We start from the raw sequence: 20,066 nt of genomic DNA, 5'->3' as shown, positions 1-20,066 counted from the left end.
TTATTTATTTAGATATTTAAGTATTTTGAGGATGCTCTGCCCAATCTGGTCTATTTGATTATAAACTATTGACATTGAAGAATTTCATCAAATTGATCGTAAGAAATTTCCTCTTCAAAATACCAGTGGCGTACGGTCTATAGAATACATATGTAGATGCGAGACATCCCTGGAAATATTCGTTTGAATAATTAAAATACCTACTATTATAATATTGTGTATTGCATAAGCCGTAATTGCATTTTTCTAAAAGGTTTGCAGTATAATATTACTTCAGATTTTCACTTATTGAATAGGTTTATTATAAATATTACGTATTACGTTAATATATTTAGATTTAGAATATTCCAGAGCTACTAATCCGCAATGCCACACACTAAACTACTCACCGTGATTAAATTAGTTATAAGACCTTGAGTAGATAAAATGCATGTTACAGACCTACAAACTTATCTGAAGAATGGGATGGGGGAGCCATTGTTGAAAACTACCCAATCAAGACTCGTAATTGGACAAAATCTGACATTTTTCAAATTTTGACCAATTTTCAAAATGGCGTCCTATGGTAGTTCGTAGTTCCATTTTTGGCCATTCTACAGGTAAGTTTGTAGGTGTGTAACGTTAAAAAAAGTCCCGCCGTCCCATTTAATACTTCAGATTTTCACTTAGTGATTGTATTGCGTTAATATTTATTGTTGTTTAATTAAAAAAACGCATTTTTTTGTAGTACTTATTCCACTTTTAATCAATAAATTAGGACCGGTTTCGTTCGCATCAGAGGGATATTTTCAACTGAACAAGGGAAGATTCAGTTGAAAATGTCCCTCTGAGGCGGACGAAACCGGTCCTAATTTATTGATTAAAAGTGGAATATGTACTACAAAAAAAAATGGAGCCATTGTCGAAAACTACCCAATCAAGACTAGTAACTGGACAAAATCTGACATTCGAATGAAATTTTCAAAATGGCGTCCTATGGTAATTCGTAGTTCCATTTTGGCAATTCTACAGGTAAGTTTGTAGGTGTGTAATGTTAAAAAAAGTCCCGCCATCCCATTTAATTCATTGTACGCTAAAGGCGCGCCGATTAGGTGGCCATTCGACATAATTAGCATTATATTTAAATGTTGTTATTAAAAAGTAATTATCTGATATATGATTATATTATGTATTTGATTTAAATACTTACATATTATAAAGTGTAAAGAACTATTCATCACATAAAACGACTAGTACCTAGAATCTAGATACATATTTCATTAAAACACTTTATATGTACTTTCGTACTTTTTCCACATTTATTCCATAATGTTGATATTCAACCGATTTTATCCTAATGGACATTTTCAATTGAATAACAGTACAAAATATAGGTAGGTACATATTATTGCATAAAAAGTCAATTAAGTATAGAGGACGTGGGAGTCGATTGTTTACTTGAACTAACTTGTTGGTGATATTTGTCCTTATTTATTAAATGACTGATTTATATACATTAAGAAATAGCGTAACTTCAAAACTGTGAAAAATTTGCTGTGTTTAAAATTCCACATAGGTGTATGTATCAAAAAAGGTTCCCGACCAATGACAAAAACTTGAAGACGATTTTATTGCTTTTGTCGCATGATACGTACAAGAAGTCCACAACTTAAAAATGAATTATTTTCCATACGATAGTATGTATCATCATCAGCTGTAGTATATACCAATATTGTATATAAATTTATGTTTACATTTTAGATATAATAGTGCAACCATCTATAATACCGTGGATTTACAAGAATAAAATTACAAAGCAAAGGATAATCTTTGCAATGTGCTTTTAAAACAATATGAACGGCAGGTTTACATAGGTCGTAAGTGCATTTGCTAGTCACGCAGCCTTCGCTATCGAGGCTTGATAATTATATATTATATACTTACACAATATTATATATGTGACATATTATAATATTTATTAATATTATATTTCATCCATTGTTGTTATTTTTAAGTTAATAAGTCAAAAGAATAATATCAACTAAGATTTAATAACAATAAACAAAAATGCAAAATGTACAAAGTGTTTAAAAGTACCTTATATACCTTCTAGAGGAAAGTGGTATAATGGTCCCTATATCTAACGGGTACGAGTGGCAAAAATATTAATCAATAAATTCTAATTGATTTATGTTTTGTACTAGGTATTCTATTAGTCATTATTTACGACCGGGTTATGCCTTCTGGCTTCTTCGTGCACTATGCGCATCACCGATCGTAAATGCACATTGACATAATAAAAGATTGTTAAAACCTTCTTACCTATTAGTAAAGGATCAAGTAAAAAACAAATTTTGATTATCTGAAGTGTTTGTGAAAACCCGTAATGAATATATTACATACTATTAATACATTCAATAGGTAAGCCCGTTAAAACGTCATTTCCCGTAAACAAAGGAACCAGCTAATGTGAAATATCACGAAATATACCTACTCACTAAATAAAAACAAATAAACAATTTTAAGCTATAATCCATAATCGTCAAAACTGAAGTGATCTCGGATTTTAAGAAAATACGTAGATCAGTTAACAAACGCGCAGGTTAAGTTTTTTTTGTTTTTTCTACCACATTACTATAACATCAAATTATAGTTTCATGTGTGAACTCCCAGATTGGATAAAGCAATGAACTATTAGAACCAAGGTCAACTTGTTAAGGCAAATGGTAGGCACTGCAACTGTGTTATACCTATTTATATCTAATATTTTCTTGATAAAATAATTTATTATCAATGGTATTAGGTACTATATATACACAATGTATCAATGTTGACTAATTATGATTGTATCATTTTGATAACTTCCGAAATAAATAATTATATCGGGTTTATATATTTCATTGAAATAATACTATGATATATAATTTATAGTATTAGGGAGTAGCAATTAACAGAAAACGCATGTACTTACATATTTTGCATGATGAATATAAAGTGTTTGAAAATGGCCTATAAAAATGTCAAAAAAAACATTACAACATCAGTACCTACCTATATATTAAAATTGAATATCTCAATATGTCCAACCACTTGCTTGAAACACAAAAGTACGATTTGAAGTATCTTTCGTACGAAACTTTTTCTAAAGGGTTTCATTAACCACATAGGTCCGATATTCCCCATTTTACCTATCCATAAATCCATATAATATAATAATATGTTTTCATATTATATATTTTCGTAGTATCAACATAATATACGAAATCATTCATATTTGGTACGATTTTAATAATACACTAGCTGTCAGGTCCTTCTCATTATGGGAGCAAGTGTGATTTGTTATTTGATAGTGAAAATAAAAGTAGTTTAGTAGAAATTTTAAACTTTGATTTCAATAATAGGTATATAAAAAGTTGAATATTATTAAATATTATAGATATTACTATTAACAACTAATTCTTCCACTCTATACGTAAGCGCTTCATTAATTTCTCTAAATAGTATAGTATATCTACTAATAGCAGCGTTTCTATATAATTAAGTATCGATAAAGTCTCTTGCACATATTATCAATATCATTTATTTCATATTTCATTGTACCTACTACATCGTACAACTTATTTTTCTGAAAAACATAGGTTCCATAAATTATTAACGCATTTTTTAATTAAAAAATGTTGTAATATTCGAGTCCGTCCCAAAAAAAAAAGGACTCCAGATGTCCGGTGTCTAGAATGTGATATATGAATCATAAAACAACTAAAAGAAATATCAGAATTTAAAATGTGTCATAAAAATAATGTTTTATTATTTTTATGACCCTCTTTGGTCTCAAGTTCGACAGCAGAGCAATTATGACTTGTGAGTTATTAGGGTATGGCATAATTATAAACAATGCCGACACTAAAATAAATGTTAGTCACCACCCAACACACAGTGAATATAATGCTTTGTCTACATGAACGAAATATGACGGGAAAAAATTTGGAATAAATCGTAAATTTGGTTCCAAACTTTCGGCCGATGGATCGGCCCAGATGGAGTTTTCGCATAGGTATGGTGGGCCGAAATATCGGCCCCGTGGGAGTAAAAGGGTTAAACTTGTTTTTCTCCCTAGGAAGAAAATGATAAATGCGGGGTACTATATATATATATTTTTTTTTTTTTTTTAAACTTGTTTTTCTCCTGGATTTCTTCAATGTCTTGAATTATCTTCAGTTTCTCAGCTAGAGTTCTAGTTTTCTTCATGGGGGGCATTTTAGTTGCGAGTTATAAAAATTCGTGATTCAAGATTCAAGCCTGAGAGACGCGACTGAAAGGTCTGTATGTATCATAAACAATCTTACGAAAGCGAAATGAAAAATATTCAACAAAAACGGTCAATCGGGATAATATTTGTGACGGGACCATAATATTTAGACGAAAGATCGAGGAAAACGATAAATCAGGGAACGGTTAATGCGGGATTATTTAACATTGTTTTTATGGGTATTTGGCGGGACTTTCGGACTGTATTCCATTTGACTGGTTTTTTGCGACCCGGGTTTCGCCTTTCAGGCACTATGTGCACTCATCAAAGGTCAATACACACTGGCCTCGGGAGAGCATAGAAAAATGCTTTAAGAGCAGAATCGACATGCGTGTTTTAACAGACTGAAAGCTGAGCATCTTGAAGAAAGATAGTCGGAAAATACTCATTTGAGAGACTATCAAAAGGAAAATAGTTAAATACGTTGAAATAAAGATATTGATATTTCCTCTGGACACGCTCCGGATAATGGACCCATATTCAAGAATACTCCGTACTAACGACACGTAGAGTGTACGTAATGCATTTGGATTCTTGAATTTATTTACAATATATAATAGCAAAATATGTCTTCACAAATTAATTTTAACTAAAGCCGATTTACTTAAAAAAATTGATTGATTACTTATGGGTGTGTACCTACCTCTATATATTATATGTGCATATTAGATAATTATTGTGAATTTATCAAAAACGTCGGAACCTTATGTCCGTAACCTGTGCATTGTGAAAAGAAATAGCCCTAATTTATGTTTTTGTTTTGATCATTTCCGATCCTAAGATATGGATCTCCACAGAGTGGAGGTATGTTTTAACAGATTTTTTTCGTTTTTACGAGAAAAAGATTTTATCCACTTGCTTAACCTATTGGGTCCATACTATAATATGTGTATATGCCAGAACCAGGATTCGAACCTGGGACCTGCGACATTATAAGCCGACGCGTAAGCTGCTCATATTGATTTGAATTCTTATATTCATAACTTTAGTTGTGTCAGATACACAAGCCATGGTTTATTTTTATTATGTTTATATAGAACCTGAACTTCCGCCATCCATCCATCTCCCATTAATTGATAAAAAGTGTCCATAGTGTAGACTGTAGACATATCACTATATCATGGCTTTAGGAGTCTTAGTGTTGATTTACAGAAATACTGATCCCTAACACTTAGATATATGTAATATATATAATATCTACGCCCTTGAGTCCTCTTTCTATCCTTTGCATTGCATACAGCGCCAAGAAATCGCAGCCATGTTGGTGGTTGTAGGATATATAAGTTATTACAATAAGGATTATCAATGTGTCTATTTTTGAACTAAATTGGATGTTGGAATTGAAAAGACATCAGAATTCGTATTTTCAGAATGATTCTTTCTAGTGGTTATATATAATAATATATGCTGATGTGTTTTCAAATTATGTATGTTCAATAAAGAATGTTACATTCTTAAATCTTCCGAATTATTAGTTGAATAAAAGAAATAGTTTATTAAATTGCTTGTGTTTTGAATTTTCTGCATCAACTAACTATAAATAAACGGCAATTCATATACAGTGGAACCCCGATCTAACGTTCTCGCATAAATCGTTTTCCCGCACGGATCGTTCATTTTTGAAAGTCGTTTTCGTAGAATTGTTTATGATAAATACAGACCTTTCAGTTGTCTCACTTTGTTTGCACAGGTCGGTCGGCGCTCAGGCTTGCCTCGCATCTTGTATCATGAATTTTTATAAGTCGCAACTAAAATGCCCCCCACGAAGAAAACTAGAACTCTAGCTGAGAAACTGAAAATAATTCAAGACGTCGAAAAAAATCCAAAAATTATATATCCCGCATTTATCGTTTTTTTAGGGTCCCTTGAAAATCGTAGAATCGGGGTTTCACTGTATCAAGTCAAAAGCGTTAAATAAAACCTTGCTCAATAGAGGCATAGCCTAAATATCTGAAAGTGATACTGAAAGAAATGGCTACTAACGCTAATGATTAAATTAACTGTAAGTCATTTATATCGCAGATTCATTTGTAGGCCAACACGTTCGTGCTTTGTGATTTATTTAATAGGGCGCACTACAGTGGCATGCGGTCCATAAATAGTGTGGATGCACTGCATGCCTTAATTATTATTCCAAGCTATTCATATCCATAGTATAACCAATAAATAGTTTTAATGATATTAGCTGATCGATACTGCTCCTTATGGGAGCGATTGTGATATGGTGTAGGACTTGATAATATCTCTTTTATGCTTATGTTTTTTATGCAAACAATTTCTCATTATTTTTAGACAGCAACATTTATTTTAATTATTAACTAATGACAGCAAAACTGAATTCGTTTGTTTTGTAAATCTGTCAACGAGTATTTAGTAGAAATAATGTATTTTAAAATTGAAATATGCTGTAAAAAATCCCCTTTTGATTTTAATCAGGACTTCAAACCGGAACTGAACCGAAAACCAGAAAACACTGGACACGCGCGTTAACATGATCTTACTCTCCACTTCAGTTCTTGTTGAGCTGTCAAACACCAATTCATATGCTGTTGTTTATCATTTCAAATAAATAATATAATAATAAATTTTTAATACAAATTACAGCATTTAAATATTAGTCTCTCGGAACTCAACCGAAAACCAGAAAAACCATTTTTCTATTCGGGACGAAAACCGGACAGAATATAAATATTTTTTTACTTGAACCAGAACGAAAAAAAATAATGGTTCGAAACACTGATTTTAATATGTGATTTAGAAGAGCATCCCTAATCTCAAAAGACACCGCACGCCATTGCTGCACGAGGATAAAAATATGCCTTGCATTAGTGTTACAAGCAGTTTTTTTTTAAAGAATAACAAACAAAAGCATGTCATATGTATGTAGATTTTAAATTTCAGTTTTGCCAGGGCCAGATTTCACATAGTTGTCCCTCAGTCGTGATAAAAAATGTTGGGACTGTAAAAATGCCGTAATTTTAAAATAACATCTTCTTAAAAGTGAGATAGAAATTTACCATGATATAGAAAAATGATAGATATAACCTTCGACTGGATACCATTTAGTCATGTCAATTTCTCAGTTTTATGGTGTTATTTCTAAGGATTATACTTCAAAAGAGGTTTATATTTCGTTAAAATTTTAAAATAATGCCACCATCTTGTTTCTAGTCGCCATCTTTTACTGGGCTAACATGCAGAATATAATTTTTTCTTTGGATACCGATTTTACTAAAGTTGTTGACACTCTCGGTCTTCTATATATCTCTAATCAGAGGGCAATCTGGTTAGGGACAGTTGGTATTGCACAATATACCACCTCAAGAATGTCAAATAATGCCAATAGTTAAACCTTATTTTCAACAATTTTGCTTAATCTGTAAACTCGCATGTTGTAATAATTTAAAGTATGGTAATGAATGAAAATTTATTATGATTTATATTAATTTAAAAACACATTTGCTAAATTATAAGGGGAATATTATATTATTCAGATATCTATATTCGTGGCCTAAGCATCGGTCTGGCAAGCACATATTGTTTTACAATTTGTGTATGAGTCAGCATATGGACCTAATAGGTTGAGCAAGTGGCTAACATCCATTTCTCGTAAAAACAAAATCTGTTAATACAAACCTCCACTCTGGAGGCCCATTTGATCTTATTAGGATCGAACATGTTCGGAAAATATATTATTAGGTATGTTTTTATATTGGCATTTTCATAAAAAGTGATTTTGACCAAGTTTAGTTAATGAATTTCAAAGCTAAATAATAATATGCGATTGTAGCTATTCTACAATATACTGTAAATAAGGTCTTGTTTTAAATTGATCCATTAATACTATCCCAAGAAGAAAACTTGATATTTCTTTATGTTTTTAATATTTTTAGTGTATGAAGGAGTAATATGTAAGTCAGGCCAAAACCTTAAATTTATTTAAGTACATTGCTATCAACATGATAACAATATTTTATACACTATGTTGTGCATGGGATATAATCCAATATTATGAGTAAAATACATTTATATATTTGAATCTGGTTTTATGTATGAATAGGTAACTTAAAATTTGACGTCACTTGTAGTCGTTTCCTTGAGGCTATGCCACTAGTTGTCACACTCTCTGACGGCATCTGGAATACATGTTCATGTCCACATGAAGTGTCTCTGGAAAAACGATATACATGTTGCCCCTCACATGCTGAGAGGCGGGAGGCGTAGCGGTAGACCAAAGGAAACTTAAAATTTGACGTCACCTGCAGTCGTTTCCTTGAGGCTATGCCACTAGTTGTCACACTCTCTGACGGCATCTGGAATACATGTTCATGTCCACATGGAGTGTCTCTGGAAAAACAATCTACATGTTGCCCCTCACATGCTGAGAGGCGCGAGGCGTAGCGGTAGACCAAAGGAAGTGGAGCGACCTTGTGTTTGCCTTTTATCCGATATTTGAGTGTGACAGGGTGCAATGAATGTACACGCTTAATCCTCAGCTTGTCAACAATTTGTTCTAATATTTGTCACTAGTTACCAGTGGCGATTAAGCTTATCTGCACCCTTCGCCACTGCTAAAGATCTACCATCGTAAGTTGGCAGCCGGTCGAATTTGAAACTAAAATTGTCTATCGAGGATAAATTTGTTACAAATGCCATTTAATTTTACAACATGTTTCTCGGATTATGGATTGTGAGATCCCCGGGGTTCCAGCGGCTAGCTATGGTGTCCATCGAACCCCGGATTCACAAAAAAAAAGTACGATATATTTGAGGGTGGAATTAAATAAAACCACGTCTGTCTCGTGTAACTTGGTATTCCTTGTATTTTACACTTTCTTTACATGTTTAGGTTTTTACAATTAGTTACGCAGGTCCGTATATGTCGGAAAGGGGACGCTTACTAACTTATTTATTTTTTTAAACTTCGCGTACCCACGCCATTCAGCAAAAAGGACTCTCGTGATTGGCCAAATTTTATCGCGTGATCCTTACGATTTGACGAATCACGAGGACCACCTCGGCGCAGGCGCGCGAAGACTTCAACGTTGCCGGCAAAATTTATTATATTTGAATACTTATATTTAGTCTTAAAATTATCGCTTTCATCCATCATCATTTATACTTTTTAAATTAAATTAAATTTATCTTAATTACACCTCCGCCCAATATGTGATTTTCACACACCGGACGAAGGCCCTTACTTATAAATAAAAAATACTTACGTGGTTGAGCAAGGAATCAGATTAGATGTTTTATGAAGCCGTTTCTAGAGGTCAGGGTTACGTTTCGACTTGAGCTACTAAATGATTATTTTACACCGGGAGAAGCCCGCCTGTAACAGGGGTGTATCAATTGCATAATATTTGTACAGAAATCTACTACCAATAAAAAATTATAAATTACCATTTTTTTGTTAGTTATGGTAATATTCTCAATGTCATACTAGCGCCCTCGCTGAAATGCCAATTTATGATGGTAGATCTATAGTTACCAATGTTTACTTGTATAATGATAAATCTATAGTGAGAATTTGCACATTTCAAGTGGAAATTATTTATTTATCAATAAATTCTTCTAAACAAAAATGAAATTATATGCCACCCGATTCGAAAAGCTATTGTGATATAATTATTATACTATACCTATATTATCTTTGTTTTTATTATTAAATACTATGTAATATTTTTTTTGTGGTTATGACATATTTTTTATCTAAAAACTATTGACTCATGGTGCTTGATGGTGGGTATTTAAAATAGATTTTAAAAAATGGGGAAAATTCCATGGAATTTGTTAAAAGTCAAGTGCAACTTTGATAGTATATTTGTGTGTATTAACAACGTGAAGCGATATCACAATTATAGCTACATATTATATAGGATTTATGTAATTTAGACCTCAAAAACATACATATTAGAAAAAGACTAAAAAATATATGGCACCAAATAGTCATGCAACTGAAGTGTATCTCAAATTTCGTTGATATTGACTTGTGGTTTGAATCTAGATTTTAGGTTAACAGTAATTTATTATATGGGATTTGATTTGTATTCACGTTAATTATCTTATTTGCATGAAATCATTTTAACGCAAATAGAAATAGGTTTTTTTTTACAATATAGTTTTGTTTTTTGTAAAAACAAGCAACTTCCCATTACTTACTTGCTTCAGGATCTCAATTTCTGAGATTAGCTGTTTTATAAAACGAATGATCTCATGTTTTTGGAAGATATGTTTAAAATAATGTTAAAGATATGAAAAAAAATTTTTAAGTGCTGAAGATTTTCCAATATCTTCTACCTCAAATCAACTGATTTTTGCTAATTTTCTAACCTTCAATGGTTTGTTGGTTTCGTCGTAGTATGTAGATTTTAAATTTCAGTTTTGCCAGGGCCAGATTTCACATAGTTGTCCCTCAGTCGTGATAAAAAATGTTGGGACTGTAAAAATGCCGTAATTTTAAAATAACATCTTCTTAAAAGTGAGATAGAAATTTACCATGATATAGAAAAATGATAGATATAACCTTCGACTGGATACCATTTAGTCATGTCAATTTCTCAGTTTTATGGTGTTATTTCTAAGGATTATACTTCAAAAGAGGTTTATATTTCGTTAAAATTTTAAAATAATGCCACCATCTTGTTTCTAGTCGCCATCTTTTACTGGGCTAACATGCAGAATATAATTTTTTCTTTGGATACCGATTTTACTAAAGTTGTTGACACTCTCGGTCTTCTATATATCTCTAATCAGAGGGCAATCTGGTTAGGGACAGTTGGTATTGCACAATATACCACCTCAAGAATGTCAAATAATGCCAATAGTTAAACCTTATTTTCAACAATTTTGCTTAATCTGTAAACTCGCATGTTGTAATAATTTAAAGTATGGTAATGAATGAAAATTTATTATGATTTATATTAATTTAAAAACACATTTGCTAAATTATAAGGGGAATATTATATTATTCAGATATCTATATTCGTGGCCTAAGCATCGGTCTGGCAAGCACATATTGTTTTACAATTTGTGTATGAGTCAGCATATGGACCTAATAGGTTGAGCAAGTGGCTAACATCCATTTCTCGTAAAAACAAAATCTGTTAATACAAACCTCCACTCTGGAGGCCCATTTGATCTTATTAGGATCGAACATGTTCGGAAAATATATTATTAGGTATGTTTTTATATTGGCATTTTCATAAAAAGTGATTTTGACCAAGTTTAGTTAATGAATTTCAAAGCTAAATAATAATATGCGATTGTAGCTATTCTACAATATACTGTAAATAAGGTCTTGTTTTAAATTGATCCATTAATACTATCCCAAGAAGAAAACTTGATATTTCTTTATGTTTTTAATATTTTTAGTGTATGAAGGAGTAATATGTAAGTCAGGCCAAAACCTTAAATTTATTTAAGTACATTGCTATCAACATGATAACAATATTTTATACACTATGTTGTGCATGGGATATAATCCAATATTATGAGTAAAATACATTTATATATTTGAATCTGGTTTTATGTATGAATAGGTAACTTAAAATTTGACGTCACTTGTAGTCGTTTCCTTGAGGCTATGCCACTAGTTGTCACACTCTCTGACGGCATCTGGAATACATGTTCATGTCCACATGAAGTGTCTCTGGAAAAACGATATACATGTTGCCCCTCACATGCTGAGAGGCGGGAGGCGTAGCGGTAGACCAAAGGAAACTTAAAATTTGACGTCACCTGCAGTCGTTTCCTTGAGGCTATGCCACTAGTTGTCACACTCTCTGACGGCATCTGGAATACATGTTCATGTCCACATGGAGTGTCTCTGGAAAAACAATCTACATGTTGCCCCTCACATGCTGAGAGGCGCGAGGCGTAGCGGTAGACCAAAGGAAGTGGAGCGACCTTGTGTTTGCCTTTTATCCGATATTTGAGTGTGACAGGGTGCAATGAATGTACACGCTTAATCCTCAGCTTGTCAACAATTTGTTCTAATATTTGTCACTAGTTACCAGTGGCGATTAAGCTTATCTGCACCCTTCGCCACTGCTAAAGATCTACCATCGTAAGTTGGCAGCCGGTCGAATTTGAAACTAAAATTGTCTATCGAGGATAAATTTGTTACAAATGCCATTTAATTTTACAACATGTTTCTCGGATTATGGATTGTGAGATCCCCGGGGTTCCAGCGGCTAGCTATGGTGTCCATCGAACCCCGGATTCACAAAAAAAAAGTACGATATATTTGAGGGTGGAATTAAATAAAACCACGTCTGTCTCGTGTAACTTGGTATTCCTTGTATTTTACACTTTCTTTACATGTTTAGGTTTTTACAATTAGTTACGCAGGTCCGTATATGTCGGAAAGGGGACGCTTACTAACTTATTTATTTTTTTAAACTTCGCGTACCCACGCCATTCAGCAAAAAGGACTCTCGTGATTGGCCAAATTTTATCGCGTGATCCTTACGATTTGACGAATCACGAGGACCACCTCGGCGCAGGCGCGCGAAGACTTCAACGTTGCCGGCAAAATTTATTATATTTGAATACTTATATTTAGTCTTAAAATTATCGCTTTCATCCATCATCATTTATACTTTTTAAATTAAATTAAATTTATCTTAATTACACCTCCGCCCAATATGTGATTTTCACACACCGGACGAAGGCCCTTACTTATAAATAAAAAATACTTACGTGGTTGAGCAAGGAATCAGATTAGATGTTTTATGAAGCCGTTTCTAGAGGTCAGGGTTACGTTTCGACTTGAGCTACTAAATGATTATTTTACACCGGGAGAAGCCCGCCTGTAACAGGGGTGTATCAATTGCATAATATTTGTACAGAAATCTACTACCAATAAAAAATTATAAATTACCATTTTTTTGTTAGTTATGGTAATATTCTCAATGTCATACTAGCGCCCTCGCTGAAATGCCAATTTATGATGGTAGATCTATAGTTACCAATGTTTACTTGTATAATGATAAATCTATAGTGAGAATTTGCACATTTCAAGTGGAAATTATTTATTTATCAATAAATTCTTCTAAACAAAAATGAAATTATATGCCACCCGATTCGAAAAGCTATTGTGATATAATTATTATACTATACCTATATTATCTTTGTTTTTATTATTAAATACTATGTAATATTTTTTTTGTGGTTATGACATATTTTTTATCTAAAAACTATTGACTCATGGTGCTTGATGGTGGGTATTTAAAATAGATTTTAAAAAATGGGGAAAATTCCATGGAATTTGTTAAAAGTCAAGTGCAACTTTGATAGTATATTTGTGTGTATTAACAACGTGAAGCGATATCACAATTATAGCTACATATTATATAGGATTTATGTAATTTAGACCTCAAAAACATACATATTAGAAAAAGACTAAAAAATATATGGCACCAAATAGTCATGCAACTGAAGTGTATCTCAAATTTCGTTGATATTGACTTGTGGTTTGAATCTAGATTTTAGGTTAACAGTAATTTATTATATGGGATTTGATTTGTATTCACGTTAATTATCTTATTTGCATGAAATCATTTTAACGCAAATAGAAATAGGTTTTTTTTTACAATATAGTTTTGTTTTTTGTAAAAACAAGCAACTTCCCATTACTTACTTGCTTCAGGATCTCAATTTCTGAGATTAGCTGTTTTATAAAACGAATGATCTCATGTTTTTGGAAGATATGTTTAAAATAATGTTAAAGATATGAAAAAAAATTTTTAAGTGCTGAAGATTTTCCAATATCTTCTACCTCAAATCAACTGATTTTTGCTAATTTTCTAACCTTCAATGGTTTGTTGGTTTCGTCGCCAGAGTTGCGATATCAGAGGATATCTTACTCTTTTCACAAGTCACATCCGTCATAAGCCAACTGATTTCTAATATCGCAGATTCTTTGTTGTTGATCATATTTTTTTCTCTTTTTATCAATATAAATCTCAGTAGTTTTTCTAGATTAGTAAAATGTTATAAAAACATCTCGTTATTACGTCCTATCATTGGCTGTTTGTCAGTGTCACATAGTTATAGACAATAAAATTAAAATCTTATGTGTTCTTGTCATTGTCTGACTTTGCAAGGCATAATCAGACAATGTTCAAAATTTTTCAGCCATCTCTTGTCAATTTGTTTTATTGGCCCAGTCAATTCACGATAATTTCAAAAGTTGAGATACAAATAGAATGTAATAATCAAAAGTGTGTACTTATAAATTACTTAATATACTCAATTCATGTTACCCAGGTGTTTCTTTGTATATGCTGAGAAATAAATCTTGATCATAATTGACAAAATTACATTGTTTTTAACTGATTTGAATATTTTATCTTAAATATAATAATATACAATTATTAGCATGACTGCAGACATTTTAGCGACGATTCGCAATACAATTCCCTTGCTCTTTTAAGTACATATCTAATCCTGGCCCCTGCTTCTCACCTGTATACTAAATATAGCGCTATGAAATCACAGTCATGACATTTTGATTGAAGAATATTATTATGACTTTAATTCTATTAGGTATTTTAAATTGTTCTTTTTTTGTGTTGTTGACTGGTTTTGTTTCTCTGGATATTTTTAAGCTATCAACTACACTTATTGATGTCATATTGAAAGAAAAAGTATCGATACCAGCCCAGCTATTCTTAGCAGTTGGCACTTTGGCACGTTTCTGTTATTTTGTAGGCTATCGACGTTTATCTACAATAATTGTTAAATTCGTAATATGGCGAAAATTAAGGTTGGTAGACACGTCGGTCAAAATCGGGTATTTTCTGCTGGTTGTATCCTCCTAAACCACACAATTTTGTATTGAAACGTCAAACATATCAACATAACCAACAATTTTATTAGTCATGTATTTGCGATCGTAGTAAAACAAACATTATGTTACTACTAGTCATTACACTTATTATACTTTGACAGCTCGCGGGATCTATAAATTAAAGCGGCGGTTGTGATGTAATTATTTTTCAAAAACAGTTACATCTTGCATCTCTATTCTCAATATGTAATTGACATACTCTGTCTCGCTCTAAAAGTTAACACAGCCAAGAGAGCGGGTGTTAAAAGATAGTACTTTTGACAGATAACTGCTTGTGACAATTAGCTGCCTGAATACATAAAGTGATAAATGTGATGCCTCGCTGGTATAGGTATTGTAATCAAAAATGATCAAAAAGTATTGATATATTTTTATGACACCTTTATGTGTGAATAAATAAATCATGTTACCACTTTTAGCGGTGTGCAGTTGTAAAGCTTGAGTCCTGGTTAAGTTAATTTATTTACTATCTGTGATTGACAGTTCCAAATTATATTATATTAACAGCGGTCAAAAAAAGGAATCATGTTGTGCAATTGTTTGAAAATATTTATCAATTTATTATATTTAATGAATTATCATTAATGTTTCGTTGATAAAATATTTTGTATGACTGGAAAAAAGATGCTAAAATACTTGTTGGATTATTTGCCTTTTCATAGGTCATGTATGAAAATGAAGGTGATTGGGTGTGGTGCTTTTTTCATACCATACTCATCCACTGCCTTCTATTTATAGATCTACTATACATTTACTATAAAAGGCAGTGTATCATCTTTGATTACGACCCAAACCTGCCATTATGATTATAGAATAACTCATTTTCTTTTTGTAATCTACACCTGCATTAAGTTTATAAAATATGTGGAAATTTAGGTTACTTTGGTTTTCTTTATTATATTGTTATTTTATTTAATCATGTCAGTTCGTTTGATTTAGCATTTTTTGTTATTAAATTGTTCTTCTTCTTCTTTTCACCATGTCCGATCCCAATAGGATCATATGGGCCTCCACAGAGTGGAGGTTTGTATTAACAGATTTTATTTTTACGAGAAATGGATGTCAGCCACTTGCTCAACCTATTAGGTCCATACTCTGACTCATACACAAATTGAAAAACAATTTGTGTACTTGTAATAATTTTCGTAATTGATTTCCGAAATTGAGCATAAAAATGCCGTTTCACCGGGCTGTGTTCGTAAGGTTTAAGGTTCGTCTTTACAAGCATAGATTTTAGGGTAAAGCCAATGTTATACCAATGCTATAGTACAGTGATGGCGAACCTATGGCACGCGAGATGATTTTGCATGGGATGCGAATTTTATTTTGAAGAAAAAAAATTTATCTACTTATAATAATTTTTAATGTTTTACAAATAAATATTATATATATTTATATATGATAGTAAAAAAGAATGTAAATAAAAATATTCAATTAACATACCTAATGAAATTTATCGACAGTCTTTCAAATATAACAGCTGCATGTTATGTTACCTCAAAAATAATCGCCAAAAATGGAAAACCGTTCAGTGATGGGTATACAGTGGCGCACCATGACGCACAAACATGAAAATTTTAAAACACGGCAAAAAAATGATTTGTAATTCTCCAGCACCCTTTTTAGAAAAAAATGTTAGATTTTAATTTTTTAATACAAAAATTTCGAAACTCTAATGTCAGGTTTTTTTAGAAACCCAATCCTTAATGGAACTGTCAAAAAATTCTTGGTGTCCACCCGAATTTCGTAGTGGTGTATGTCATGGCTGGGGAGGGCTGACAGGGCTCTAGCCTGGGGGCCCGGGCTGTCGGGGCGTGTCGAGTTGACCAGATAAGTGAGATAAACACGTCATAAATTAGCTTTAATAGTAAAAAAAATCGCCTGAATCGCTATGAACATTTTAAATTATATAATTGTGCAATATATTTTCTGATTATTATGTGTCGATACTCGACAGCTCGATTATTAAAGTAGATGTATTAAAGATCGCCAATAATTCACTGTATAAATACCCTTAATTTGAACTAAAACACAATTTGAAAACCGTTAATGAAGTGTTTCACACTTCATTTAATCTTAGCGGTAGGTAGGGGCCCCGCCAAATATCCTAGCCTGAGGGCCCGTTTCAGGATGTGGGTCCATGGTGTAGGTACACCGAGTGCAATAGACGAAAGACCGATAAAGGAGAAATTAGGCTGTGTTGTGTTGAGTAGGTTTGTGTATGTGTTGAGTGGGCTTCAGAGACAGCAGCTCTACTAATTCGGTTAAAATCTATACAACTTATCTTTTTAATAAAAACTATATTATAATATATTTGTATTAAGTGAATTAAATGCGAAGTTAATTGACAATGACTGAATATTTACGAATGTAGTTTAAAATATTTTATTCTTATGACATACTGTATGATTTGTTGATGTTTGCAGAGGTTTGTACCAATTGAAATTAGAAATTCCTATGCTAGTCTAATTTTAAAGATTTCAGAATAAACATGATTTTTTAAAGAAATATTTTGTTTTATTTTTGTTGTATCTTGCATGCAGACTATGCAGAAAGAGGCACAGCATCTCTGAGGCTAAGGCAATGGAGGGAGCTTGCGGCAGCCCTCATATTCCAGTGCGTAAGTCCGGGTGCCCCGAGTTCAATCTCAGTGAGGTCACAATATATTTATGTGATCTTTTTAAAGCCCAAGTGTTTATGATTGTTTCTCTTCTATTACTAAATATAGGGGTGGAGGTGGGCTGTTAAGATTCGACATGAGTAGTGCACACTAAACCTAGTCTTAGATATTTGTTTTCGTTGATTTAAAAATGCAATTTGCAGATGGTGCTGGTTAGTTTTTAAAATTCAATTAAACCTTGGCCAAACCAAACAATAATAGTTAGTAGGTATTATGCTATGGGCGATCCTTCAAAAATAGAGCCTTTTCGACCACATTTATTTGTTTTTGTTGAATTACGAACCCTGCCTAAACCAAACGGTAATTGATAAAAAATATTATATCTATAAAATATCTAAAATTATATAGGTACCTATGGTTTAATGTTAATGGCATAATTTTAGATACAATATTGATGAAAGGTAAATAAATAATAGATATATGAATACGTGTATTAATTAAGGCGCTAAGTACCAAAAAAATAAAAACTGACATTTTTATAGTAAAATGTTCTACATACCAACGCCAATAACTTCAAATATAGTCTAAGTGCCTCAAGCAAGTCAAAAAAATACAGCAAAATAATTAAACCTGTCGACGTTGTAAGTCCGTTGGCGTGTTTTATTTATAATGGTGTAAGTAGCACTGCAGTGGTCAACGGCATCCAATATAAAATAGTTGACGATGGTGTGTTGACACTTGCGAATTCTTAATACCTAAAATTATAGAAGCTGCCGTGATTGCTTCACACTGTAAAAGTACATTTTTCAAAAGGTCTGCTTCATGAAATTTTACTGCAATGACTCGGTATTTTGTAACTACGGGCAATACTACTTTTTGGTACTTAGAGCCTTATTTAATACACGTATTCATATGAAGTAAACTGATATTTTTGACTGTTATCTACTATGGCTTGGATTAGGCAGGGTTTAATTGAATTTAAAAAATTGACAAAGTTTAGCGTGCACTGTTTATGTTGCATCTTAACAGGCTACCTCCACCCTTCGCCACCGAAATATACTACTATCAATGGGCCTCATGGCCTGTTGCAGTGTTAAAATGAATAAATTTAATATATTATAAGTAACAATTATTTTTAGGCAGGTGACCAATGTTCACATTGGGTAACAGTGCCAACTAAAATTCGCCCTGCCCACACGCCAACACTGATCTCGTTACACAGTGTCTTGTCGATGTGATAAAATCATAAATACAATAGGTATACCTGCATAAATCTTTTTATTAAAAAGCAAATAAATTCAAGACATAGCTGGTAATGACTCCACATTGACACATAGTAAACACAAATTAAACTAAGTAACAACTACCTAACATAAGCATGTTCATAATTTTTAAATACCGGACAGGGGCGGATTAATACTCTATTTTCACAAGTTGAACATCGAGTTATTTAATAATATATAGGAATTGAAATATTTAGATACCGGTACTAAAGCTATTATTTTTTATTAAATAGTGTGAAGGTAAGGGCGCTATTTATAATGATAGTGATTTGAAATAAGTAATAACCGGTATAAAGTCTACAAAGAAGTCTGATATAATATGACGTTGGTGGAGCAATTTTTTGTCGTTCGTACTTAATAGTATAGTCTATAAATTATAGGTTAAATGTAACTTGCACTTGAGCAGTTTGCCGTATGACAGTTCACCGAAAGCTGTTGTATCGGAAAGGGATACCTAACCGTATATCGTTGAGATAAAAAAATTACACATTGTTTGTGGGGGCCATTGCACACTATTGTTCAAACCTTATTTGATTAAAATTCTAATTGATTTAGGTTTTGTACTTCTCCATTTGAGTCATTCATGTGACCCGTGTTTCGCCTTTTGGCATCTTCAGGCACTATGCGCACTCGCTAAAGGTAAATAGACACTGACAACAAATACAGTTTATTATTCTTGTTTATATAGTAATTTAATGCAATAAAATAAGTTAAAAACCTTATTACCTATTAAGTATAGGATCGGTTATATTTTTATTTTGAATATTTAGAGTGTTTGTAAAAATACGACCTGATACTTACTTTTCAATCATTATCATAAACTTCGACGATGAATGTGAACACAGGGTGTAGACTGTAGGTTGTAGGTCGACCAATTAATAATATGTTACTCCTCAAAAAGTGCAGTTTTCCGCTAAAAACGCTATACGCAATTTATCCATCAAAAGGAGAGAGAATCTTGGGTCGCTAAAACCGATTCATGACGTAAATATGGAATAGTAGAAAAATCTCGTTCATTAT

The sequence above is a fragment of the Rhyacophila brunnea genome, unplaced genomic scaffold (assembly GCF_057557595.1).
Source record: "Rhyacophila brunnea isolate RB1 unplaced genomic scaffold, BYU_Rbru_1.0 scaffold_22, whole genome shotgun sequence".
Classification (NCBI taxonomy): domain Eukaryota; kingdom Metazoa; phylum Arthropoda; class Insecta; order Trichoptera; family Rhyacophilidae; genus Rhyacophila; species Rhyacophila brunnea.
The sequence above is the reverse complement of the archived record's forward strand: the minus strand, read 5'-3'. Positions refer to the sequence as shown.